At 35.4% G+C, this 27409-nt stretch overlaps 1 pseudogene; it reads left to right on the top strand.

The window, feature by feature from the left end:
• The window catches only part of LOC117432007 (elongator complex protein 4-like), a 59475-nt pseudogene extending 36198 nt beyond the window's left edge, over positions 1–23277 (top strand).
• The last annotated feature ends 4132 nt before the right edge of the window (positions 23278–27409 follow it).

Below are 27409 nucleotides of genomic sequence, written 5' to 3'. Positions count from 1 at the left end.
ACATTTGTTTGTATTCATTTATATATATTTTTAATGTATTTTCAAAGACATGGCAACATAATTGAGTCTTAGGTCTAAATATGGGTATGAAATTTTATAAAATGTAGCCCACTAATATTTTTTAGAACTTCCATATACCTAAAGCCTTTTAAATAGTTCCTTTTTTTTAATTGAAGGAAACGTAACAAGAAACAACTTGCCTCTGTCAAAGCAAATTCTTTGAAATTAAGTTGAATGAAAAGTGGCTTGGTTCAAAAGGTTATAAAAAAAAGATGAATACGGGCAAGATGTGTATATCTTTCCATAAGTATATCTTACAGTTAGCTTTCCGTGATTGTTTACAGACCATCCTTATGAGTGAAATAAATACAGACCTGTATGTGTATGTAGTGCAATGAATAGAAAATAAAGTATATATAAGCGTAAAGCTGAATATTTCAAGCTCTGAAAGATCTTAGCAACACAGCAACACCTGGAACAGTGTGATTCACCAGCTAATTCTGTTGTTGGATTTGAATGACAAAAATCAACAAAAAAAACAACTGTTTGTTAAATGCAAAAAAAGTTATTCGATGAGGCTATTCTTTTTATTCCAGAGCATGTACTGTAATGTTCAGAGTATAGCATGCACCCTCCGTGTAATGTGAAGCAGTGCATGACACAAGTGGTCTATTTGGAGTAGGCTATTTGTGTTGTGAATTCCTTGATGTTAAAAAGTTTAGTTGGCACTTCATGCTGCTGAAAAAACATTTACCTTGGCACGTGGAAGTACTGATATATACTTATATATATACAGATGAACCCGTTTGATCTCACCTTGCTTAATATCATGCCCTGTTTATTATCACATGTTTTAAAAAACCACTCGCCGTGCACTGTATGTGTGTGTGTATATATATATATATATATATATATATATATATATATATATATATATATATATATATATATATGTGTGTGTGTGTGTGTGTGTGTGTGTGTGTGTGTGTGTGTGTGGTTTAAAACTATACAGTCGAATTCCTGTGATGGCATTTGAACTTCCCAGCCTGTACTTTACCTAATGGACATTTCATGTTATAACATTTTCATAAACAAGGAGGCTGACTATATTAGTAGATTAAATTGCATGAATGGTGTGGTATTGTCTGAAGATTTATTGAATCAAAAGACAATGTTACGTAGTGCAATTCCTTCCTTTGCTCTAAAAAGGTCCTGGTTAGTACTGAAAACCTTCAAGTTATTTATCTTTCTCGGACGGGTGATTAATCACCTCATGCTCGCATTGGAAGGAAGTTATGTGTGGGACATCCCTCTCTAAGTAACACTCCTCTATTATCAGTCACCCTTGAAGTTCTAGTGTTTCCTGTTTTTGTATCCCCCTGCTTAGTCAGGATCCCAGAAGTGGGTTTCAATCTGGGGGAGTTTTGTCTATTACCGTTGTCTCTACTGTGTTTGCCAATCTGTGACTGCCTCGCATCTCCTCTGAAATTCAGCTGAGTGAGCTGAGCATGTGTTGTTTGGAGTGATCAGCACATCTTTCTTTCAGATCCCGGTGCTGTGTTGTCAGGAACTGTTCTGTGTGCTGCTGCTGCAGCTGAAGGCTATATCTTTTGTTTTCTTTCTTACTAAAATATTATATTCATGGCAAGGGACTTGAGAGACTGTTGCATTATAAAGTACTTCATTTGAGTTGTATTGTATTGCCATGGGGTTAAGAAATAATTTATCTACAAGGGCTAGCACAAACATGTTTTTCTTTTTCTTTTCTTTTTCTTTTTTTTTTTAAATGTAAGACCATTTAAAGTGTAGCCAAGGTTTTAGATGAAAATCACAAAGAAAAAATAATGAAGTGACCTTTTAGCATTTTGCTGCCCCATTTGTTTTAACCACCAAGTATTTCTGAAACCATTTGAGATACAAACTTATAAATATTATTTAGTGAACTTAAACTTAACTTGATCACATTGCTTTTGTTCCCAGAACTACTGTTCTTATGCCATCAGCTTTTCAGGTTAAAATAGCTTAAAGGTTATTTAGGTTCATCAACTGACAGTTGTGACTGGAATTATTCCAAAGGCAAGGCTAACGAATGACAAAGAACTCATTTAAAAGAGATCTGACTGTGTAAAGGCTTGATTTCAAAAACAAAATGGGTTCTTAGCATCCCTTACTGTACTGTCATAAAGTGAAAACAGTAAATCTGTGATGCATGTAGACTATTAGGAGAGCAGTATTAATTGTTTGAGTATTCAGTAACTTTAAGAGTACACTGAGATAACAAAATAGTTCCAATATCTTACATGTACACATATAAATACAAGGACACAGATATACATATTGGTATTTTATATTACTTTACTAATTTACTGTTTATGCACCATATTGTCATTCTCTAAATCATGACTGTTTCTCTTACAGTATTTTACCCCATTTCTAATAATGTTTTGTTCACAGTAAAAAAAACAAAAAAAAAACAAATAGTTGCCTATGATTCTCTCAGTATGTTTCATGATGGTCTTAATACTGCCATATTCCTATACAATACATGCATAGATTATTTCAAAATGGTACCTTTAATTTCAGTAGAGTGCACAGGAAATGAATGCCCATTCTATGCAAAACAGACTGAATCTCTTATTAGATACATTATTGTCAAGAAAATATTACTAGTCTTAATTATCAGTAATGAAGCAGGGATAAGCTGCTCACTTAGATATAATATATGAAATTACCTTTTTGGCTAGGATAAGTGATAAAAGGTTTCGGTTTCATGAATTATGCCTCATTTAGCTTCTGGTCTTTTTGTCGGCTAATGTTTGGAGGATGAGTTTTTAAGTCAGGCGTAAATGGTGTTAAGTATATTAAATTGATTTACAGTCCTGCTTTCAGTACATCATTTCCTTTAGAAAATGAACGTGTGCTTCAGTTTTATCTCTAGGTTTTTATTATGGAAGATAACATATGAATACAGTGTTGCCCTACTGTGTTGAGGTATTTAATCACAGTAGCAGGGGTTAGAGCAGTAGGCGGATGAGAGGAAGAGACTTGACAGGTCTTTTGCAAGCCCAATGTTACTAACTTTTTCTTATGCAGAATTGCAGTGGGTAGCAACTCCTAAACAGTCATTTGCATCTTTTAGATGCCTGACGCCTACTCAGATGTTGATGAAATCTATATGCCATTCTCTTTTTACAGCATGATCAATGTATTCACAGCTGCACGCCATGTTTTAGTTCTGATGTAATGCTGGCAACTGTTTTTTTTTTGTGAAATTGCATTTAATTTGGTTACATAACTAAATGTAGTAGGAAACTGCACCGATCCTCAGTATCCACAGATGCTGGGCTGCACCCTAACATTGCCAGTTTGGTTAAGATCTCTCTTGTTGCATGAATATCACCCACTTCAGTAATTCATTCTAGCGGTTGTCTATTTAATTGTAAAAAATGCCTAAATAGGCAATTACTAGATAGGATCTGAGGGAGCCAGCAGTCACTGTAAAATTGCCTAACAATCTTGGCAAAGGGGCTTCTTGTATAGAGGACATGGGCACAAATAGGAGGGTACTTCAAACAAATATCCCTGAATGGATTATATTTGTGTTTTTGTAATGGAAGAGCATTTTGCTATTTAATTTAAATTTAAAGATAAAGCAATATTACTGCAAGAGCCACAATGGACCCCAATCAACTCATGAGTGATTGTAAAGCATTTACATAAAAAAAAAAAGTAATTTCTTAGCATACGTCCTTATCCAGGGCAGGGATTGAACCCACGACCCTTCGGTCAAGAGTCCAGAGCCCTAATCACTACTCCACACTGCTGCCCAAACAGCTAAACAAGCCAACATTGGGCTAAAACAGATTCATTAATATCAAACTTTTTTTATTCATAATATTTCTTGCATAACTTTAAAAGCATTAAATAGTGATTATTATTATTAGTAGTAGTAGTAGTAGTAGTATTATTTATTTATTTTTTCAGATATGCTTAACGAGTATAATTACGCTGAAAGGTAAGTCTAATTTTCGGAGAGATGCCCTTCAGGGCACCAACACTGAGAAGATTAAATGAACCATGATGGGATCAACAGATGACTGCTCAGTTATAAGCATTTTCTATTGCATTCTGTAAGTATACAACTGTATTTGAAATGTTATTTAATATTTGAAAGGTTGTCTGTGATTTTGACTAACTTAGCATCTTAATAAACGATTAGAAAAACAAAATGCATTTCTGAAATCCACGATAAAAACACAATGTAAGGTATAATTATATTATGTTATGTAATTATTACTTTATATATAATTTCCAGAATTAATCAAATTAATTAATCTTCTGTGTTAATCAAAAATGGAAAATTATTATATTTCTAATAATATATTTTGTAATGTTTGCTGTGCAAGCTAACTGTCTGAATGACTGTGCAAAGCTGAAGAGGTTAAACTAATTGTTGTTATTTACATTAATGTATCGATTAAATGTAAAATTCAGAATGTTCTTGGTAGAAATCGGTATTTTCACATGCTTGGGAGGACAAAAATTTGGCCTACAGTATTTGTAAAATCCAGGAACTTTTTGTCAAACTGAAAAAAAATTCCTTGGCTGTTATAACAGCACATTTTCTAAATATATATTTTTTCTTCCTCCTATAAATTTGCCTAAACTTCTGTCATAAATGTGCCACACATATAAAATCATGATATAGGCTCATTATGGGCTAGTTTTATTTATTTATTTATTTTTAAATCTGATTTAGGTAATGTGCCATGTTTAAAATGTCCAATACTTAAAATATAGACTTAATATAATTACCTAGAATCACTGCACATTCCCACTCTGCTGTAAGAACATTAAATACAAATAAGTGCTTCAGAACCCAAAGAGGTTTTTTTGCAAAACATATGAGGGTGTCGACAGCTGTGATAATAACAGGAGTGAAAGGTATCACGTTTCCAGTCTTTATCATGGGCTGTTTCATGGGGTGCTTTTTAAGAGTGGTTTTGTATAAAAACAATTATTATTACTCCCCTCCCGGGGGCTCTTCCACCTTCACAATGTTTAAGTATGAGTTTAAAATAATATCTGATAATATTAATATAAAGCTTCAGGAACATTACACTGTGCTGCCTGTTCAATTTCAGGTTGAAAAAGCACAGCAGTACTTTTGTTCATTACTGTTGGAAAAAAAAAAATGGTAACGAGACCATACAAACCATGGTGATTAAGATGTAAATTATTTCTAATTAGAATGTAAATTATTACATTTATATGAAGACATCAACTGTCAGGATGCCATATGATATCTTTTCTTTTTTTTACCTTGCTGAATGAAGCCTTCATCGTTCATTTGCAGCGTTGAAACAGTTTTGCAGTCCTTTTGTTCTCTGATTCTTGTAATATTCTCCCTTCGTGTTCCCTTTTCACATTACTTTTGTTTATTTTTCTGCTTGCATCTGATATTGTTGTGCCTGGGGAGTTTGAGGAAATTTGGAATGAAAATTGGGTTCATTCGGTGCCAGTATTCACGTGTGCATCAATTACTTCTGCTGAATTTTCCTCAATACAAATAAGTCTGGTCTCATAAAAGCAGTGCAGTGTATTTGAAATAATTAATTTTCCTTTAAAACCTAGTGGAGGACCAGTCAACATTGATTTCATGTCATCAAAGTAATAAGATAGGGGGAAAGAAATGTATTAATTAACTCATTTTGTTGAGATATTTATTTATAGGTGCAGCAGAAACTATACTTTCTTGTTTAAGTTTATCTCTGTCTCCGGCATCAAAAATAATTGACTTTCTTCGGATGATTAATCAATGAAGGCTGGCAGAGCATACTAATTTCTGATCAAACGAAATTGCTAGATTTGGAATTGACAGTGGGGATCAACCATTTTTATTGTTTTAAAGATTGCTTTTAACCAAAAAAGTGCCAAACAACAAAATGCACTTACTTATTCACGACTACTTAGAAGCAGAGCACTCCTTCTCCTCAGCAGCCTTGAACAAACTGTCTGTTCTCTTTTTATACCCTGCACCTGGCTCTAATTTGATAATAAGCACCAGGTGCAGGGGATAATTAATAATAAAACAATTAACAAATCAAAATTAAACAATAAAGCAAAACAATCAAACAATAAAGGAAACTAACAAAAAAGGTGCCTGCGCACATATCCTACACAGGGAGGATTTTAACCCCACTCCCTGCTGTCTTACAATATATACAGTATATAACATTTTTTTGTATGAGTACAATATGAAAATGTTCAGGATTGCATCCTAGTGCTTGGAGGGGGGAGGAGATGTTGATTTTAGAAGCTTAGACTGAAGTTGAGTGGTCGTCTCGAGGAAAGGGCGCATTAATGTTAGGGTTCTGCTGAATTACAAGGGTGGAAGTTGACAGTGTGTGGTGAATCCATGCTTAGCAGGTGACATTGACTGTAAGATAATACTGAGATAGGATGGAAATGCATAACACTTTGATCCATTCCAGGTTTTACTATGAACTTCTATAGCCATGGTGCATATGTAACTTCTGTACAGTATTAAAGACAGCATGGGTAACACTACCAATGGGCCTCCTGCTGATTTTTGTAATTTTTTGAAGAATGGGCTTCGCTGCTCTGTTATTATGGAATTAGTTGACAAAAGAAAATAAAAATAAAGAAAACCTTAGCAGATTGTTGAAAATACCAAATTTTAAAAAGGAAATCCCATTTGACTTGCTAAATTTAAAACTAACAGTTCTGTATGACACTAAAGAAAATGTTTTGCTGCAGCAGAGTTACAGACATTGTGTCAAAGACTTCTATAAGTGCCCCAAATGCCTCATCACACCGTTGTATAATTCTGTATCATATTGATTCTAAATGTGTTTTAGAGGTGTGTCCAGTTATATCCATTTACCAGCTACTGTATATTTCACTGATGCATTCACCATCCCCCTTTTCAACTTAACATTCTGTATCTTCACACTTCACAGTCATCTCTTGAGTTAAGACAACCAGATAACTTGTACCAGACAATCTGTTGTGGATCTGTGTGAAGTGGACTTTTGTCCAAATGACTGATGTAAATTACCCTGTCCCCGAATGACCGCCATTTAGAATTGAATTTTGCTCCCGTGGGAATTAGACAAATGTTAATCAGGTGTCAAACCTGAATGCATAATTTTTACATTGCAAATTACATGTGCTGATGCATGCAGTCTGTTAAGGTTTCAGGAATCCTTACAGTGCACAGAACATTTATAGCACCACCCAAAGTGCACTGTATATAATAGTTGTGGTTCTTTCAAATTAAGTTCCAGTCAGACAGGAATTTGACAGGGCCATTTAATTAGTCAGTTTGTATCCGTCAATGATATTTGATATCCTGGAAAATCATGTTTTGGTCTTTGCATCCGGCACAAGCTTTTCAAGGCAGTGTATGTCTTTTAAGACATGGTGTGGTGTGCTGTAGAAGGAGGCTGTGTGGTCCAGTGGTTAAAGAAATGGGCTTGTAACCACGAGGTCCCCGGTTTCAATCCCACCTTAGCCACTGACTCATTGTGTGACCCTGAGCAAGTCACTTAACCTCCTTGTGTTCCGTCTTTCGGGTGAGACGTAGTTGTAAGTGACTCTGCAGCTGATGCATAGTTCACACGCCCTAGTCTCTGTAAGTCGCCTTGGATAAAGGCGTCTGCTAAATAAACAAATAATAATAATAATCTCGCCCTTGCATGTGAACAACTGCAGTGACATGACACAACTTGCTGATTATCACGCTGCTTTGGTGATCCTTTTGGTTTTTAATAAATTCACTTTAACCTCTGATCAGTATTAAGCACAAGCCTGGTTGTGAAAGTACACCTTGGTATTGAGTTGATTCCATGTGCTATTGTAAATTAAGAGTATCCTCGTCCTATAAAGTACCTGACACTATTGAAGCGGGTTTTCCTTAGTTTGACTTTACAGTGGGAATTAAATTCATATTCCTGTCTCTGTCATAGACTCCTGGTTGTGTTATAATATGTTTTACAGCAAAGTATTTTCAGTGCAAACTTAAAGTAAGCACCTAAGTCTATACTAAGTTTGGATATATTGCAATTCTTCCTTTGAAGATAAACGATCTCTTCCCAGTTAATGGAGTTTGTTCCATTTTGTTATTCGCATGCTGTTGTATTATGGAGTATAGGTGTGCTAGTTCAGTTTGATCTATAATGTATTTCAAAATAAATTAGGTCCTGTTTTCTGTGAACATGTTAAGTATGATGGCACAAATGTGCCTCCCTTCATAACCCGTAATTAGAGCTCAGCTGAGTAAGTGTGCACATAATCAGTGATAGAAACTAACTGGCAGAGTATTCCTGTAAACCAAGTGGATCTCTAAGCACAGAATGCTAGGCTCGAGCTTTGACTTTAAAGCAGTAAAGTAAGTTTTGGAGTTTCATATTACTTCAGTATCCTGGTGCTTGTAGGTTTCATGAATTCCATGGTCTAGCATGGAGTGTAAAGCATATAAAGTTATGGTTTGAATTTTTATAAATTATTCTATGGATTTAGTTTTAGTATCGGCCAAGTCAATAGTTTAATGGTTATATTTCTTACGCAATATGGTTGTTGTGTTTGGTAGCCCATGATTATTGATATTATACAGAAAGGAGGAGTTAGCAGCACTTTTAAAAACAAAAGAATAAATGTGGGGGATGAAAACTGCTTTTTATGACTCCAAATCTCACTCGGTCCCTTCAGAATTGCTGTTGACTAACAAGTTGTGGCTCTTTTCTCCGAGGCAGTGGGTGCAAGACAGCTACTTGAGACAAGAGAAGAACATTTATCCTGCAGGCTTCTCATACTTACTCAAGCAGAAAGATCCTGCATGGAGAGAGGGTTCTTCACAGCATTCCACATTTTTAATGAGCTTCCTTGCAAATCGTACAGGCTTTCCTTTTCTATCGAAAGCTTCCAGTGAAAAGGGATTTGTCCTAATTAAGTAGGGGAATGGTTTTGGGTAATAGCTTATGGTTTCTACATATTACTTTTTAATCACTTTTTTGTTTTTTTACCAAAATTTCTACTGTGCACCAGCAAAGAACTTAAGATCTGTACTTGTATTTTTTGCAGACAGTAAGTTTGATACAGTATTTACAGCTTATTAGTTAGCCTGTAGTCATTAAGCTGCTAATTTTACTAGGAGCTATTATGGTGAAGTATCAATTAAAACACAAATATGTGTTGAGTCTACGTATATTATCATCCTATTCTGAAGCGTGACATCTGGTTTTATATGTGTTAGGTCAAATACATTATGTTTTATTTATTTATTTATTTTTTGCTTATTTAATTATCGCAGTATATACTGTAGTGTAATGTGTACGAATTTCCTTTTTTTTGTGCATATATATTTTATTACACCAGTTTTAAAACAACAAACAGAAAAAAAGTATTTATTTTACATAACAACTATCCGCTAAAGGCGCTAAATATACAGTCTTTCTTTTCAAGCTATATTTCATTGTTGTTACCAGTCAGCTGTGTCTATTTATTTAGTGGTAATTGGTGAGGGAGACAAGGAGTTAGTGGAGTGCATCCACTTATCTCAGTTCTCTTTAGAACCAGCTCGAGCATCTTGGTGTGCAACACAATATTGCGATAATGTCTATTTTATACCTAGGTGGACAAACACAATTAAGGGCTGGTTACTTATTGTCCTGACACTGTTTGAAATTGTCTCAGAGTACATCGTTTGTGCCAGGCTAGCTGTGTGTGCTTGAAGACAACCTTTGAAAGCCTATGCGGACCAGTATAATCTAATGATTTCACTTAGACCTCCCTTATTTAACACTGTCATGGAAAGTAAGGAATACGCCATTCATAATTTACATGTCATTTGCTGCTTCATATTGTGTGAAATTTAATTACACAGCTTAAATTGTAGCCAGTGATCATTTGTCTCGGGTAGTGCTCACAATAAGGCATTCATGTGAGTTCAGCATTCACCCGCAGCCCTCCTTTTATCAAATCACCTTCTGGTGCGGCCATCAAGGCTTCACAGTTGTTCTTTTCACTCTTTTGTGAGGAAAATGAGAGAATTTGACCCCCATTTTCATTTAAAAATCCAGGGCATCATATAAAAGATTCCATTTGAAAAGATTTTATTCAAGGCTTTACCAGAATAGAATATACAGATATATTTTCCTGAAGGTGACTACAGAACCCCTCCAAAGCTATAATAGTTTTATAGAACTTCTATTGAGTTTAAAAACTAAAACTGCCCACAGGTGTTGGGTTTATTATTATTATTATTTTCTTACAACAAACGGCTGGAGAGGGAACTCTCTTGTCCCTGACTACAAATTACTAATGGTGTATTATTCAGCGTTTTAGTCCATTCCTAAAACTTTTCCTTTAAATCAAAAGTGCCGCTCTTCAGTAATTGCAGGCTGCTTGGTCTCCTGATGGGACCCTCATATAACCAGTAATCCCCCTGACGACAAGTTAGCTCAGAGCTGGCACCCATCCCATTCCTCAGCAAAACACTGAGACTGAATTAAGAGGATGAAGAGGATAATTATTAGATTGAGAAACAGTTTCCCAGCAAATAAAATCGCTTCTTATTCACTGTTGTGAAAAGCTGTTGATAGTACTGGAAATCCTGCGTTTTGTTAATAGGCTACTGCTAGTTTTAGAAAAGTGATTGTTTTTTTTTTGGTGTCAGTAAAATTGGGGAAGTAGATCATTTTATTAAGAAGCAGAAGAAAGTAATTATGAAATAGATAAACTGGGGAATAGGGCAAGAAGAACACAACTGTGGTTTTATAAAAAGCAAATACACGGTTTTGTTTTTGTTATGTATATTATATAATGTGGGTAACAAAAAATACCCCGCTTCTGTGTTAAATAGATATTAGGTGAAAATCTTCTTTTCATTCCAAAGATATCTGTAGCCTTTTTTGTTGTTAGCCTGGTATATTTTAAATTGCTGTTAATGTATCCTCATATTGGCTCCGGCCTTTGTAGGCTTTCCTTGGTTCATTGCTTGCATACATGCCGGTCTACTGTATAACAGGACAGGGTAGGATTTAGATGTTTCAAGTAAAATCTATCTGAACGGTGAGAATAGACTACACTTCTGTTTTCTAAACATAGTTTTTTACAGATGGTATAAGGATTGTCTGCACCCCCAGGACACCAGCAGGTGTGAAACTGCTATAGGTAAAGTGCAGAAGTGCTGCATTTGTTACAGTGGCAGCACCTGATACTCTGCCGAACTTTAGGGATGCTTTGGGTCCCTGTGCCCAGTGTGAACGTGGCATGACAGCAGATGGTTTATATGTAAAGTGCTCACTGTTTGAATATCTTTTTACTTTTGTCCTGTGTGTATTTATAATCCTTTTTAGAGGATTTTTTTTTAACCATTTCCAGTTAATGTTTCTGCTTAATGTTGCCAAGATATAAAGGAATATGATGGATAAATGCTGTACTATAAATACGGACTGTCAATTCAGACTTGAACAAAACTATATTCCGATTATCTTTTAGCATCATTGAGCAGAGCTGTATATGATTATGTTTCTATGTCTGTCCTGACTTCAAGGATATATATTCTGCCAATATTTGCTTCCCCGAGTGAAACAAAGCATGGGCTTTATTTTTCCTTCATATTTTTATTCAATAATCTCCATTTAATTGTATGCCAAATCTTGCTACCCCAATTACTTCCAAAAGAGGTAAATAGATTTTCTTTAAACTTTCAAATACCAAACATATTAAAAATGTGTTGATTTTAGAGTTTGAAAGAATCTGCTCAAGGTTTGCTGATAGGAGATCGTCTTTGTTTTTGTTAAGATACGTTTAGTGTTGAACAAGTCTTCTGGTGAAAATGAAGTGTATCCATATTTTGGATGCTAATGCATTAAATGTACCATGGGATACTTTGTTAACTGAAGCACAAAGGTGTAGTTAGTCCTGGTAGTAGATAATATCTCTGAAGCTGTAAGTACTAAGGATGAAGAAAATCTGTCTGCACATGAGGTTTGAAAACCATAGGGATTTGGATGGCTGAGGTGATCTCTCATTTACTTTAACATTGTGAAAACCCCTAAAGGTGCCTCTTCCACACTAAGGACTTTCTCTGCAGTATATATGGCATTTGCCATAGGAACAGATGTGTATAAGCAAAGCTCAAGACAGGATATATGAGGCACGAGGAAAACAATGCCAAGCATTAACACCTCTTTTATCAGAAGGAGAATATTAAATCTACAGAGTGTCAGAAAAATCAATTTGTTTACTCTGCCCTTTTTTGTTTCAATGTTTAAAACCTTTACAAGATAAGAAACAATTTAGAAACTTTGTTTCCTGGTTTCTTGCACCACAATAATATCTACACAATTATGCAGGGCTAGTTCTCAGAAAAATAAATGTATTCCTGAGTTTGATGTATTTAAAATAGTTGTTATTGGTTGTCTGATGCCTTTTGAATGACCCTGGTGAAACTATGGTAACCAAGATGACTAGCTACTGTTCTTTATTAACCCTTAGAGTGCTACCAACTTTTCTTAAAGGGCTTTCTGATTGGTTATAGTGGGGAAGAGGTGCAGGAATACTTATTTGTATTAAACACGTCTGGTGTGTTCTCAGACACATCCCTTCGGTGCATCTTGTATGCTATCAATGGTCAAAATAATAGTCCTTTTTAAAGCACAGAAACTGTGGTATTTTCACTCTAAATACATTCTGAATGTTACTGTAAAAAAAAAAAAAAAGATTTGTTTCATTGTTAAAAAAGAGAAGATTTGTTACACTTTCCTGAAAAGCAGCTTCATATGTTAAACCCTATTAAATATATCATTGTTTATTTGCACTTGAGTAGGAATTACTACTATGAAAAATACAGCTAATTAAGAGATGCTTTGGATAACTGGCACTAGTTATCAGTAACAGAGAGGGTATTAAGAGGATTTTAAGAACTGTAAAGGAGTATCTACAGGCTACAAGAGAGTTGTGGGAAAAGGGTGTGTAACCTACCAGGTTGTCTTTACATTGAATACATTGGGGCAGAAGATGTAGGCGAAATATTGGGGTTAATAAAATCTTACATCCTATATTTGTCTATAAAAGTTTATACTTATTTTAAAACATAAAGCACGAGCTGATTGAGCTTAGCAGTGCACACGTCTAATGTAAAACGTTATTAGCTGAGCCCCATTATAAACACTACTTTTACACTGCCACCAACTTTGATGACCTATTTAAATCTCCATGGTTCCAATTTAACTTGCATTTGAAGTATGTGTGAATTTCTGTCTGAACTTAAAAGCATTGCACTGCGTTAGCACTACTGAAAAAAATGTTTTTTTGAAGTTCAGGGACTGGATACTGTTTTGCACTTTGGAGATAATAAGTACATCAGAATATTCCCCATTTCACGATTACATTAGTGTGCCTATTTTGAGGTTCATAATGGCAGGAAGAATTTCCCTATAGTGTTTAGGCTGGCATCAGGTGCAGGAATAGTTGACTGATCTCACTTTTAGCACTGGGGATTCACAAAAAATAATCTTGCAACAAGCCAACTGTTATTACACCATTATTGGATACAGAGAACCCTTCAGGTGATTCTTAGTACGAATCTTCAGATCCCTGGGTCCTTCATTGTGTTGTGAATTTTCTCAATTTACTTCTATTTAAAGCCAATACCAAAACAGGTGCATAGCCTTTGTTGCCAGAACAGAAAAAATGTGTGGATTGCAATTTATAATTGTTAAAATGTCAATTAAATACAGTTTTGGTAGTTTTAACAGTTTTTTTTCTATTTTCTTTATTATCTTTACTAAGGCTATAATTTGAAATGTAGACCTAGGCAAGTTGCCTGTATCGGGAAGATAATACAAATGGTTGTATTTGCAATGATACCATTTGATTTAGTTTATACAGATGTCCCACACAGCATTCTCTCGCAATGTACTCTGCTGTGCACTGTAGATTACATCAATAATCTGTTTAGATAGAGCACCAGAAATGACTTTATCTTCAACGTGTCTTTTCCACATTTTAGAGGCTCAGCTACATCCTAACTCATTGCTGTTCCCAATATACACAAATCAGTGGCAGGACTTAAAAGAAATGTTCGGAAACTTAGAAGTGAAACTTTTATCCCCAATCAGAATATCCTTTAATCAGTTATTTTAAGAACGTTGAAGAAATAAGACAAAAAGATCATTAGTAATTGGGTAGTTATGCAAATCCTATCTCTTTTAGTTAATCACAGCTTCTCCTTTACCCAAATTCCTAATCATTAAGATGCCCCAAACCCAGCTTAAGCTACAGGTGAAGTGGTTAAAGCCTACCCTCAGGGACATCAGCACTAATAATGATGCAGTATTGACTGATTGCACTTCTTAATGCTGATTACAAACTACTTGTCAAGATTTTTAGGTGTCAGTGAAGACTTGGCACTTCATTGTGGACCATGTTTTTAAAATCAATAGAACAGCTTAAAATTTGGAGTGGAAGGTCTGATAACTCACATATTTTGTTGAGAGTCACCTTCACTGTGGAAAAAGCCTTTGAACTAATATGTGTTAATAAATTCTCCCCAGTACAGACTGCAAGTGAGCTTACCTTCTGCATCTTTAAGAAACGTACACAATGCACTTCCATATGTTTTACACTGCTCATAATATATTCTGTAGCACTGGATGGAATAGAATACTTAACACACCTTTTTCGTTAAATAATCACTGTCAGTCACTATGCTGCGGAACCAATGAATCAGGCAGGTTGACCTCTGAGTTCATTAATAATGTGTGGCAGGCTCTGTGGTATAATTTAGTATTAAAGGCCTGTTAGGATATATCACATCTTTCTAATAAGGACATATTGTTTGAATAAATTGTTTAATGCAGTTTACAAGTCACTCTTCCTCTGCTGATGTTAATAACACCTGTCAGGTGGAGGCATCAGCTGATGGGGAGTGGAGGATTTTAAATATAGCCTGGTTGTGTTAAATGTAGGGGATTGTTATCCAAGCACTTGTCATCTAAGTACCACACCAGAAAAAGCACTGTCTATTTGGATTGTTACACATGCTGACACAATAACCCTCAGCTGACATTCAAGTTATAAAATGGACCAGACAAAAATCTACTTGCCAACCTAACCCACAAACATCTAGGAGTTATTTTAACACCAATAGTAGCTGTCAGCTTTAGTGCATGTTATCTTGGGGTTCAGAGAAGCAATGCTCTCTTTTCTTAAATGTATGGATCATTTATTAACCCAGTGTCAAAACAACATGAATTCCAGCTGAATAAGATTTTAAGGAAGCGTTTGGTGAAAGAGAAAGATTTTACCAAGCTTGTATAGTACAGACAGCCCAGTGCTTAATGACAGTGTGGTATGGTCAATGGTCATATTTTTCCCGTCAAGTGTCCTGTTGTCCTAATATTGCTCGTTGTACCAAATTATACAGAGGGTTTACTGTCTGTGTCCTATTCCCCTGGGGAATGACTTGAAAAGACTTTTAACTTGGTTAACCTACAACTAGTTTCAGACCTCAACCCACTCTCTCCAAGGTAGTTGAACTTTATTCAAAAGAGAGGTAAGGCCACAGAGAATACAAGAACATACCGTTTATATTGGATTATAAAGCCCTGTTTGGGCGCCATTTTTAGAAAAAGCAAATTTGTAAGCAATTTGTAAGCAGAACAGAGGCTTTGAGAACAGTTTGCTAATTGCTCTTTTTACTGTCAAGTTAAAAAAAAAATACCTGATACGTTATGTAACAATAAAAAAATGTATTCACTCCAAATCAAAAATTATGGGACAAGAACCACTTGCATGTATTTTTCTGTAGTGCCTCATGCTGTCTGCAGGCCTCCCTCGACCCCTGAGCAAACACTTGCTGCATTCAAATATTTAAACCAAGCTGTCTTCAGCTGACTGCAAGGACTAGAACAACCTTCTATTGAGCCAAACATAAAATCAGTTTTTCCATATAAAAAAAATCTCAAAAACTTTCTTGCGTAACCAAATGCATATTTTTTGGTAAACATTTATGTGTAAAAAAATAAAATAAGTATTACTATAGTTTTGCTATAAAAAAGTGCTGCATTACTAGTCTAGAAATATGCTGAAAGAGTTCCTAGAACCTGGCTATAAATATTTAGTTGCTTAGAAAATACTTCAGGTTAAACCATGTTATAATAACACTGTTGAGCATATGTTGCTGTTCATGATTTTTTTTTTTTCTTAAATAAAATGTTTTTTTTTTTTTTTTTTCCTGGAATATGAAAAATGTACAACTGACCCACATGAGATCACAGGTTTGGAATGGAATAAAAGCTAGCCGTATGCAGTATTTAATATGTTTTACATCTTGTAAAATATGAAGTAGTATTAATTGTGTCCAACTGTGCATTCCTACCACATGTAATCTGACATGCATTTTTTAACTCACTTCATAAGTTACCTGCACTTTCTGTAAATAATACAACCTATTTTATACATACATATATGCTCTAATAACAAAATGCAATTTAATTAACAATTTCACATACCGTATTTTCTGTTTTCTACACAGACTCTCAAACATAACAAATGTAATCTCTGCCTCTGTTCATATTCTTGTAAAGGTTACTTTGGTGCAGAGTATGCAGCAAGGTGACATAAATGACAAGTGACCTTTTAGTTTAATTACCCTATAAATTAAATTGCTTTTGGGTTAGTGTGCATATACAATACAATAATACCGTATGTGTATTTTACCTTTTTCATTTTGCTCTTGCTCTGCACACCTTCAAAGCAAAATAATCACAAGTCCCAAACAAGACCTTTCGTTTTTAAAAGAAAGATGGTCTCCTGTAAGAGTGTGCACTGTGTGCTGAAGGTGAGTGTGGCTCATCATCTCGCACAGCAGGGAAGGCGCTCCCCTCTGTGATGATGAAGGGAGGAAGCGGGCCCATCGACCCCGCACTCTGGAGCTGAGCCCTGGGAGCAGACACTGACAGGCACTGGATCTGAGGTAGCTTGCAGCTACTTCTGTCCTAGGCTCTCCCAGCAGGAGTCATTTCAGATGTGCACTCTGAATTCTAGGTATTCAGGGCATTTACAGGAGGTAAAAGACAAGAAAAACTGAAAGCAAAATACTCTATACAGTAGATGCTGTAAAGATGCTGGGAGCCAAGAGCATTGTATTTTTCAATGCAGTTGTTCTGCCCCACACAGGAAAATGTGCCATGATGTGACAGGACTTGCAGATGTAAAGTGAGCTATTATGCAGTCTTAGTGTTCCTAGTAATTACCTTGGACAGTAAACAAAAGGAAGAGAAGGAGCATAACGGAAGTGTCATTTATTATCATTGTGCTTTTAGTATGTTGCAAAATATTAACCCTGTAATGTCCATTGGTGTGCCATTTGTGTTACAATACGTTGCCACCCTCTGTAGAATATTGTGTTTACAAAAGCCAACATTTTCATTTGCAAAACTTGTTGTTGCTGGCCAGTCCAGATCATTTTGTATTTGGTACAATGATCTGGGTCTAGTGACCTACGTATAGCAGCTTTAATCCATACAAAAGCATTTAGTTATTTTAAAAGAAAGAAGGTGTTTTGCTGCATTAGGCCCCATGGTGATGGCTCCAGGGATCAGCTGAGACACCATGGGATTCCTTTGATGCTGTGCTTAGAGTGAGTTTATTTTCATAATCTGTGTTTATGGAAATGATGGTATTTAGGTCGCTAGCTATGTGTTCACACGAGTAATAGGAACAATATTAAACGAGAGAAAGAGATCATTGCAATTTCATTTTTGAAATGGCATCACTCATGCGGTAATCTCCACAGGTTAAAAAGAGATCAGCTAACAGAAATAGTTTTGCAAGCAAGAACCAAACTACAGAGAAAAATGATAAATCATCTTTGTAATGTTCAAGAATGACTAGTACCTTTATTGATGGTGACACTAAACACAAGTAAACTGTTGTGCTTTTCTGGGAATAAGTCAGGTCACATGAATACTTGTGTTTTTTGGGGTTTTTTTCCTTGGTTTACAGATCGAACACTGTTGGCCTGAGCTTGCAAGATAATGATTGTTTTACCAGTCTAGTTACATTGTACCCCCTCCACATTCTGACCCACAAAGGGGATATTTAGACTCATAATTCAGAATCTTTACCACAGTCCTGTTGAAAGGAATAGACCCACCGCATTACTTTTGCAATATAGCAATATAAAGGTATGAATATAAACAGAAAGGGCGAGTTGCTCTATACTTTCAGTGTTAAACCTCAATTGACAGACAGGGCAAGTACTTCCTCTTTTATGGTTGCCTCGATTTATTTTTCCATCCTGTTTTCTTTCCTATTACTTTAACCTTTCGTCACTAGAGCCCTTTCCCTAAGAAAGTGGTTCATTGTAAGTCAGTCAAAAGTTCTGCACAGGTCTTTCCTAATGGGTTTGTATATAGATTAGCACATAAAGCTGGGAACAATTCAGAAGTAAAGCAAAAAAAATGAATCTGGGATAACAGGCCCCTTATAGTAAGGTTCTGTATGCAAATGTTTAGCTGTATGCAGGTGCTATAGTGTAATCTACTATAATAAAATATAATCTTGGGCACTGTTATACATATTTATCTGAAATTATAAAATGTATTTTACATTCAAGACCTTGTCTTTGCATGTGCACTCATTCTACTGTTTTATCCCTGACGTTTCTGTTAGGAATTCCACTTTTAAATATCAAAGCTTCAATGGAAAATAAGTCCTGCAGCTTTAAATGGTGAGGACTTTTTGCCTTTGCTCTGCACATGCGCAGTACCTTTATGTGCCTTTGCCAAATAGAGGGTGCATGACGGCCAGATACCAGTGTGATTTTTTTTCACTAAGGATTACTTGTATGGTATTGATTTTTGCAACCGAGTGTATGCTACAGTACGCTTGCAAAGCCGGGCCAAGGCTTAATCAATGCATTTACTTTTTTAATTACACTTCAGTGATTTTAAAACATCAAAAGGTTTCTGAGCAGCAGCTACTCTAAACCAAGCTTATGGAAGCTTTGCTGACAGCAGACTCAGGCTGCAAACCACGTGTGCATAATGATTTCTATTGAGTGAATGGACTGCTTAAATATAGATGTGGCTGCTGCAGAATTAATTTGAGACTCATGAAACCCAAGGAAAACAATATGAATTGCAAGAAGACAACACTAAAAGCAGGAGCAGGATACTGTTTTTGAACAAGGGAGCATTTGTTTTTATTATTTTGTAAAGCAGACTTACTGTATGCCTTTAGAAAAACTAGACACACATAAAGTATACTTTAATTATAGTGAAATCACATTATGTCAGTTTTGTGTTATAATGTAAATAACCTTAATTATGATATTGCACCTGAAAAATCACTAGAAAATAATTCCATCTCGGGTTTATATGACGTCATAAACTATGAGACCATTAGGTCGAGTTTATAAACTGTCACAGAAACCTGAGATGGAATTATTTTCCTGTAACTCACTGAAGCCCATCTATTATTTTTTATAATACATGGATATTAGTATCTGTAATAAAAAAAGACAATAAACAGGTGTTAAGGTTTAAATTGCAAATTAATTTAATTTAAACATAAGTTAATATCAAAGAATCATAAATATAATTTTATTTTTGAATTAAACTGGGTAGATAATGAACTGCAAAAAATAACGGAAAAGGTGTTTCAATGGGGTGTGCTTTTTTTTTCTTTCTTGTTTCCTTAGTCGCTGTCAGAGTCGAAGATTATTTGTCTCGCTCGCTTGTTTGGTGCTGCCGTTGGTGGAGGATGATTGTAAATCTTCAGAGAGACAGATTTGTTAAAAATGCCTAAAAAGCACGAATTGTGGGTGTTGTCGAGTGATTGAAAATGAGACATTTTGTTTTTTGAAATTGGTCTCGGGGTGTACAGGAGTCACATATGGGTCAAAGGTTAAGTCTAATCTTCTAGACAAATATGCAATTTTTATGTCACTACTGTGGTATTATGCCTTTTTTTTCAAATGACTCAGGATTCAAATATAGCCTTCATCCATATATATATATATATATATATATATATATATATATATATATATATATATATACACACACACACAAATCCTAAATTGACCAAACAAGATAAAACCATGGACAACATTTTTCCCATGTGGTCTGTTAAGGAATTTTTGTTTTTTTTGTTTTTTTTTCTTCATCAAGTGGACAGAACAGTAATCAACCCTGACAACCTATTGAAAAGTGTTGTGCAAACAAAAAAGTTCAATTGTGCATAAACTCCTATACATCCTGCAGATAAGCTAAACATGCTACTGGGAGCGTTTTCTCTGCCCTTGGGGAAGTGCAGGCTCAAGTGGTCTGCAAGCCCTTCACTTGTAACAGGGCTGTTCATTTGTTTTCTGGTAAACAGAAATGCTTGGAACTCGCACAAGCACCTATATTAAGAATGAGATAAGTATCTATGTGTGGACAGGAACATTCCTTTATTTGTGTCGCTTAAGGGAAGCTCAGAAGAATCAAGTGTATTCATTGAGTTCTGTAGCAAATTACAAGGCTGTTTGGATCTCAAGTGTCTCAGTGTATTTTTTCTCAAGTGCCACGGGCCACAAACCTGATTCTGTTAAAAGGAAAGCTCTTAATGCTTCAACACGTTGTGTATTCCCTTCTTAGGATTTATCTGAAGGGCACTTCTTAAACTTGTCTTTTATAGGATGTGTTGGCACGAGTTTACCAAAAAGGTTCAAAGTTAGTTTGGTAAGCTGACTTGATCTGAATGACTGTTATGTACTAAGCCACTGTAAGTCTCGGTTTGAAAACCTTAAAACTGGGATAAAGGATCATTGGGCTCGAGTTTTATCATTTTTACTCCAGAGCGTTATTAGGACATTTGTTTTGGAAAGGAAAAATACACCCAGTAAAGTTACCAAACCAGTATGTAGGTATAACTCAGACATTTAATGTAGGTGCTTGCAAGTAGTCTAAAGTTGTTTCTTATTCGTGTTAGAATTGTAATTGTGCTAATGACTATTTTGAGTCATAAGCTTTTGGGAATCTGGCCGAAGTATGTGGTTTGGTCTTATCAGACATTTAGTATATAGGTAGAACGAGGTGCCTGCAGAAACTTGGTGTAAGATACATTCTGTTCTTCTTACACAATTCATGCATGTGAAGCAATAGCAATGTGGCATGTTTGTTTATGCAGTGGTGTGTTTGGGCCGACTCCTGCAATGTCTGGAAATGTAATAATGCAGGATCTTAAGGGGCACAGTATGTTTTGATCGATTTTAGTATTCCATTTACATTTCAAAATACCGTATATAAAGATTTTACTTTATTTTAGGGTCATGATAGCCTCTCTCTTCAGACTGTCAATACCATGCCAAATGTTGTGCATAGTGTATTGCACTGAGATCTTACTTATTTCAGAGTAATGCCTTCTATATTGTTGGATAGAAGTTGAATGCTTTATAAAAGAAAAAGTCAAGTAAATATAAGACCTTGAATTAGCATTTGAAATGATTCTTATTTTCTCAATTGGTCGAATGCAGCTGCAATACTAATATAGTACCAGTTTGTCAGTTGGCTTCTTTTATTTACTGTGGAGCTCTACGAAACCATGACACACGTATGGTTTATTAACATGAATAGACTAGAATTACCAAGATCTACAGCACATCTGCAGATAGCTGTATAATTGTATCCTGTCATATTTAAATGGTTCTTTAAAACAAAAATTGTGACTAATTCTCTCTTCCCTTCTCTCTCTCTCTCTCTCTCTCTCTCTCTCTCTCTCTCTCTCTCTCTCTCTCTCTCTCTCTCTCTCTCTCTCTCTCTCTCTCCCCCCCCCCCCCCCTCATTTTCTGAATATTCTCTGTCTGCACAGAGACTGCATTTGCCTCCAGACTTGTCAGACACAGTGAGCCGTTTGAGCAAACAGGACCTGGCAGAATCTGCCAAACTGCTTGGATTGGGCTGTGGCACCACGGCCACAGGCACCAAGCACCTGGACTTCTAGTGGTTTCTGTTTAACCATTTCACTTGCAGTTTGCATGACACTCTAATTATGGCTACAGAATTCATTTGTAAACAAGCTTTAATGAGTCACCTTCTGCTGTCCCAGCAGCAAAACAAACAAACACGAAACTGTGGAGCGATAAGTGTTAAATCCATTGTATTTAGCAGCAGTTTTCTATGTGTTTTATTTTAAAGCAGTACAAATTGTTACCCCTTGTCATGATTATTTAAATACTGGATGTATTGTTTACTGCTAACAGTTTATCGTTGGAAATCAATCTCGGCTTGGTGGCAACAGAACAGAAACATCCCTTTTGCCAGTGGAAAAATGCTGTCCTTCTAACAGATGTCACAGAGTTGCATGGCTTGGAAAACCGCACTGTACAGCTCAAGACACAGGAAAATCAAAAACTGTTAACATCAATATTGTCATTTGTCATATGTTTTGATTTCTTAAAAAAAGAAGAAGAAAAGATGGAAAATGCACTTGAAAAAAAACAAAGGCAAGATTGAAATGCCTAGCAGGAACTATACACATACAGTATAAACTAAAAATGGGCCTTAAATGTGTCAAACATTTTTTGTACATTTGAACTGATATTTACAAATATTAAACACAATATATACATTTGTTGTAGTGTGCTTGTATTTTGCATGCAATGTTTTATACAGAAACAGAAAAGGAGGACCACAGATTCAATGTGTGAAGCTCTAGACTAGTGCCAGAAAGAAGTCAAGGTACGCTCCCTGCGACAAGAGAAACAATTAAGGGATGAACAAACGTGGCTGGATAATTTAGTGAGACATCAGTTCAACCACCTTTTTGTTGCCTGACCTATAATTCACCTTTGCACTTTTCACCATGATACCATAGGCAGTGTTACCAATGCAGTCGTGAGCTTTTTTAGTTACAATATTTTATCCACCCCTGTCTTTCAGTAACAAAACTTGCATACATATTCACATTATTATAGAGAGCTGGGCCTTATGAACTGTCAGAGAATGGTCTCAATGATGGGATAGCTTTTATATGGTTACATAATTGGAGTTTACTGCACAGGTATGATGCAACAGTACTATGCTCTTTAGGACTTCATAGGTGTCATCCATAATTGTTAATTTAAAAATGCACCTGTAGTAATGTATAACAGCTGAATTCAAGAGAAATATGATATATCTTTTAGTTTTGGAAGGGTTCAGGAATAGAACACAATTACATGTACACATATGCATTTAAAAACTATGATGATGGAATTACCAGGGATTAGGGACAGGTTTAGTAACTAATGGGCCTGAGGCAAAGCTGGTCCAAATGTTGAGGATCTTGTTCTTTTAAATGTCATTGAAAACAACAATTTTGATGGGTTACTAAGATTGTAGCCAGCCAGGTGTCATGGTTTGTGTCCATTGGCATAAAATACTGATGAGCTTCTATTTTTGTATGTCTAAAACTGTTGTTTAAAAGGAACTTTGTTGTCATTTTTAATCATTTTTTCCCACTTTTTCAGAAGTAAATGTTGGCTTTTGTTGTTCTGTATGCAACAAGCACGTGAGATTTGCTTGTCACATGTCACTTTATAGCTCCTTGTCAAGTACCAATGGTCTCTTGAAGTACTCTGGGTGATGTGCTAAGGGTGATTTGACAGATGTTAAACCTGTCAATCACACACTGTCAGCATCATTTGGTTTATGTGCTTATCAATTAGTCACTGTCTCTCTACACCTATACTGTACGTCAGAGATGAATGTTTTGAGCAGTATAAAGATCGAAATATGTTTTAACATAAGTGTATGTACAGTATGTATATATTGTCCTCAGTCCTGAGCGTTTTATGAAATATGTTACAGTTTTGCTTTTTATTTTGTTTTATTCATTAATGTTTACATTAATGTTTAACATGCTCACTATAAGATGCTCTGGCTGGGAGACTTGCTATTGTTTTAGTGTTTCCAAGCTGTTAGACTTTTCACACTGACAGTTAACATTTAGAGGTTTTCTTTCTATTTTTACATTTCTTATTGCATATAACACCCAAAGGCAACTGACTTCACCTCTGCAGAAGTGTATTAAATTAAACAAGGCATGTCACTGGCATACATATTCACTGTCAAGAATATAAATAACACATGGTTTCAATACCTAGAAAAAGTATGAGGGGTTTTCTATGACTGGCATCCACAGCATGCATTGCTTGTAGTTTTCCATATACTTAACAATGAAATTCTGTACTGTTTTGTAGTTTCTTTGATTACATGATAAAATTCTAGGTGTTGCAAACATTTTGTCCATAGCTGCAGGTCTTCTTATCTGCCTTCACAGAATGCTGGAAAACAAATCAGCATGGTAATTGTAAACAGTATTAGTTCTGAATAAATGGCCTCTGTCAGCCCAGCCAATACGATTATGTTCATTGTGCTTGTGTTTACAGATTTCAAGTACTTTTGGGGATAAAACTAAGCAGAAAATCTCAAACTTTTTGACAGCAGTGCAAATTGTTTTCAAGTCACAGCTGTTTTGAAGGTGGCATTTCAGGTTGACTACCTCCTGTAGACAGCTATTCTGCTAAACTGAAGTGAGCAGCAAGCGATGTCTTCAAAGCTCTGATTTCTTGTAAAGGTACAGTATGTCCCATATCATTGTTCCAATATTAGATTTTTATAATTGTTATTGTCAATGTCTGTTGGGGTTTGACTGTCATTTATCTATCAATTTATTCCTTTTAAAATCTTCTTTTTCTTTTTATAGATGAAATTATTTGAAGCAACCCTTGTGTTGTGTGAAATACTACCATAAAAAAATACCAGTATGATTGTTTAATCAATTGTGCATTTCAGAACGGTGGGTATTTTAATGTCCAGGTTTGTAAAGCCGAAGGGGTCCATTCAACTGACTGCAGATTTACATACCTCTGTGGTCTAATAATTCAGGTAGGACCCTCCCGCACATATTGATGCAGACGGAAATACACAAACGTTACTTGTATAGATTTTTGGTTCTTCAAAACAGTATTTAGATTCTCCTCTGTTAAGCTCAAATGAATAGACTAAGGTGCCTTCTATTTTTTGTCACACCACAGTAGGTCCATAGGGATATTGTGCTATTGAATTGACTTGAGGTTTTGTAAATCTTATAAGGAGATGACAAAGTTAACCCTTGCCAATACATTAAGCACAGGCACAGAGACTAGGATTAGGGGAGTTGGACATTAACGGAGACTGACTTTGGGCAGAGGGTAGAAGATGCTTTTTAACACAGAGACTAATTGTGAGTGTTAATGAGGAATAATTGGGATCTTTTGATTTATGTTCTTATTTGCACTTTTACAGTCATCAGAAGTAGCTTAAATGTGCTGCTGGAAGAACGGAATAAGGATGTGGTGTTTTCTAAATTTAACAACTGTAGAACCACTTTGTCAAAGAAGATGAAATGGACAGGCATTGCAAACAAAATGAGTGCTGCTAGCGAAGGGATCACAAAACTTACAAAGCTGTTGGATATCCTCCCTCTTCAAGCAGTATTTCAATATCATTTCCTGATCAGAATCAAAGATGACAATATGTATCTATGGAGTCAGAAACTAATATTATCTTACTGGGGTCTGGGGAAAAGAAATATAGAAAGGATTGCATTGAATCTGTGCATGGTCTTAGTTTGACAGAATCTGTTATTTATTTATTTGTAATATATATATATATATATATATATATATATATATATATATATATATATAAATAATGTAATTTAGTTACTGGTGTGTACATTATATATTAATAAACTTTTTTCATCTGACATGTTTGTTTGTTTTGTTTTTATGAATTTGACTATTTTTACTTTGAGATACACCTATATGAAGGGCACTATATAAATAAACTTTGATTTGATACATTTTAACTAAACTAATTGTACTAAATTTAAGTTTCCTTAGAGGATAATCATGAAAGCATAGCTTTCATTTTGAAAACAATAAGTGATTTTGCTAGGAGTCCTTCCATCCCATAATGTAGACCTCTGTCAGATCCTGACACTTACAACACTTAGCATCATGTGAATTCACTTTATATGTGTATGGGACTATACCAGAAGGTAGGTGATCTTTCCAATCACGCACGCATACATGCACCCTGAAGTATAGACTATATTATATCTATTACAGGTATGCTACAATATGTGTGTGTAAAATAATACTTACTGGAAACTTTTCACCATTCCAAATCAAGGCAAATTAATTAATTATTTTAGCTTCGGGAGGAATAAACGTCACATTTGATAAGCTTACATCTTAACAAAAGAGGCATACCTAGTCATTATATGAACATTATTATTTGTTTATTTAGCAGGCGCCTTTATCCACTTTTTAAATGCCATACAGGCCGCTTTTGTTTTTCCAAGTTCAGGCAAGCATTAATTAAACAAAAGATTTCTTTACAAAATCTTCTTAAAATAAATTATTAATAAATCTATGGAAATAAGTCGCATGTAATTCCTTTATGAATTTTTGGTTGATATAAAAAAACCAATTATTTTATGTAGCCTATATACGTCATCACCTTTCGGTATGAGATGTGTTTTATATAAATTAGCTGATGTTTTAAAATAACTGAAACGGATGTAAAGAAAACAATCTCTAAAATATAACTCAAATATTATTTATACTGCCAAGATAAATATGCATTGTAAAATTAGACGTTTAAAGTGAAAAGTATATAGATAGACCAACTAAAATGAATCAGTTGCATGAGATTGATTTAAAATGCAGATTTACAGTAAAGTAACTGAAACCGAGCACAGTATTGGTTTCACTTGTACACTTCAGTGTCTGTAATGCTGGTGTTACTGCAATTTACCTGTGACCACTTGCTTTACCAAATATTAAACTTGCACTGGATTCTCAGACATGCACTGGCAGCTATGACACCGCACAGAAACCCTTTCCTGTTCTCCCTGTGATTTTCTTTAATATTAACACCCCTGCTGGGTAGTTAAATGCTTATATGCAACATCGCATTAACTTCACTTGTTTGACTACTGTACGTGTGCCAATTTGTGTTTACTTCTTTGTTTTGACACGTTTTGTCTTCTTTTAAATGAGATAATAATCCAGTTTTATTGTATCACAAATCATATCAATCCGCAGGTCTTTTTTGATGGACAAACAATGGCTGCTGTATCAACCCTGAATGACACACCACTCATAAGTACATGGGCTGCTTGTCTGTTTGCAGTGAGAACATTGGGGATACTGTCTATGGATTTCAAATAGTGTGCATGTATAGTGTGTTATAGGCTGCATGTGTGAGGGACGGAAAACATGGAAGGAGGTGAAGAAATGGAAGAGTAAGAAAAGTGCATGTTTTGCAAAGGTCCCCCCCCCCCCCAAGTGTCAACT

Source organism: Acipenser ruthenus, chromosome 27 (genome assembly GCF_902713425.1).
Source record: "Acipenser ruthenus chromosome 27, fAciRut3.2 maternal haplotype, whole genome shotgun sequence".
NCBI lineage: Eukaryota > Metazoa > Chordata > Actinopteri > Acipenseriformes > Acipenseridae > Acipenser > Acipenser ruthenus.
Note: the sequence above shows the minus strand (reverse complement) of the source record. Positions and strands in the feature narration are given on the sequence as shown.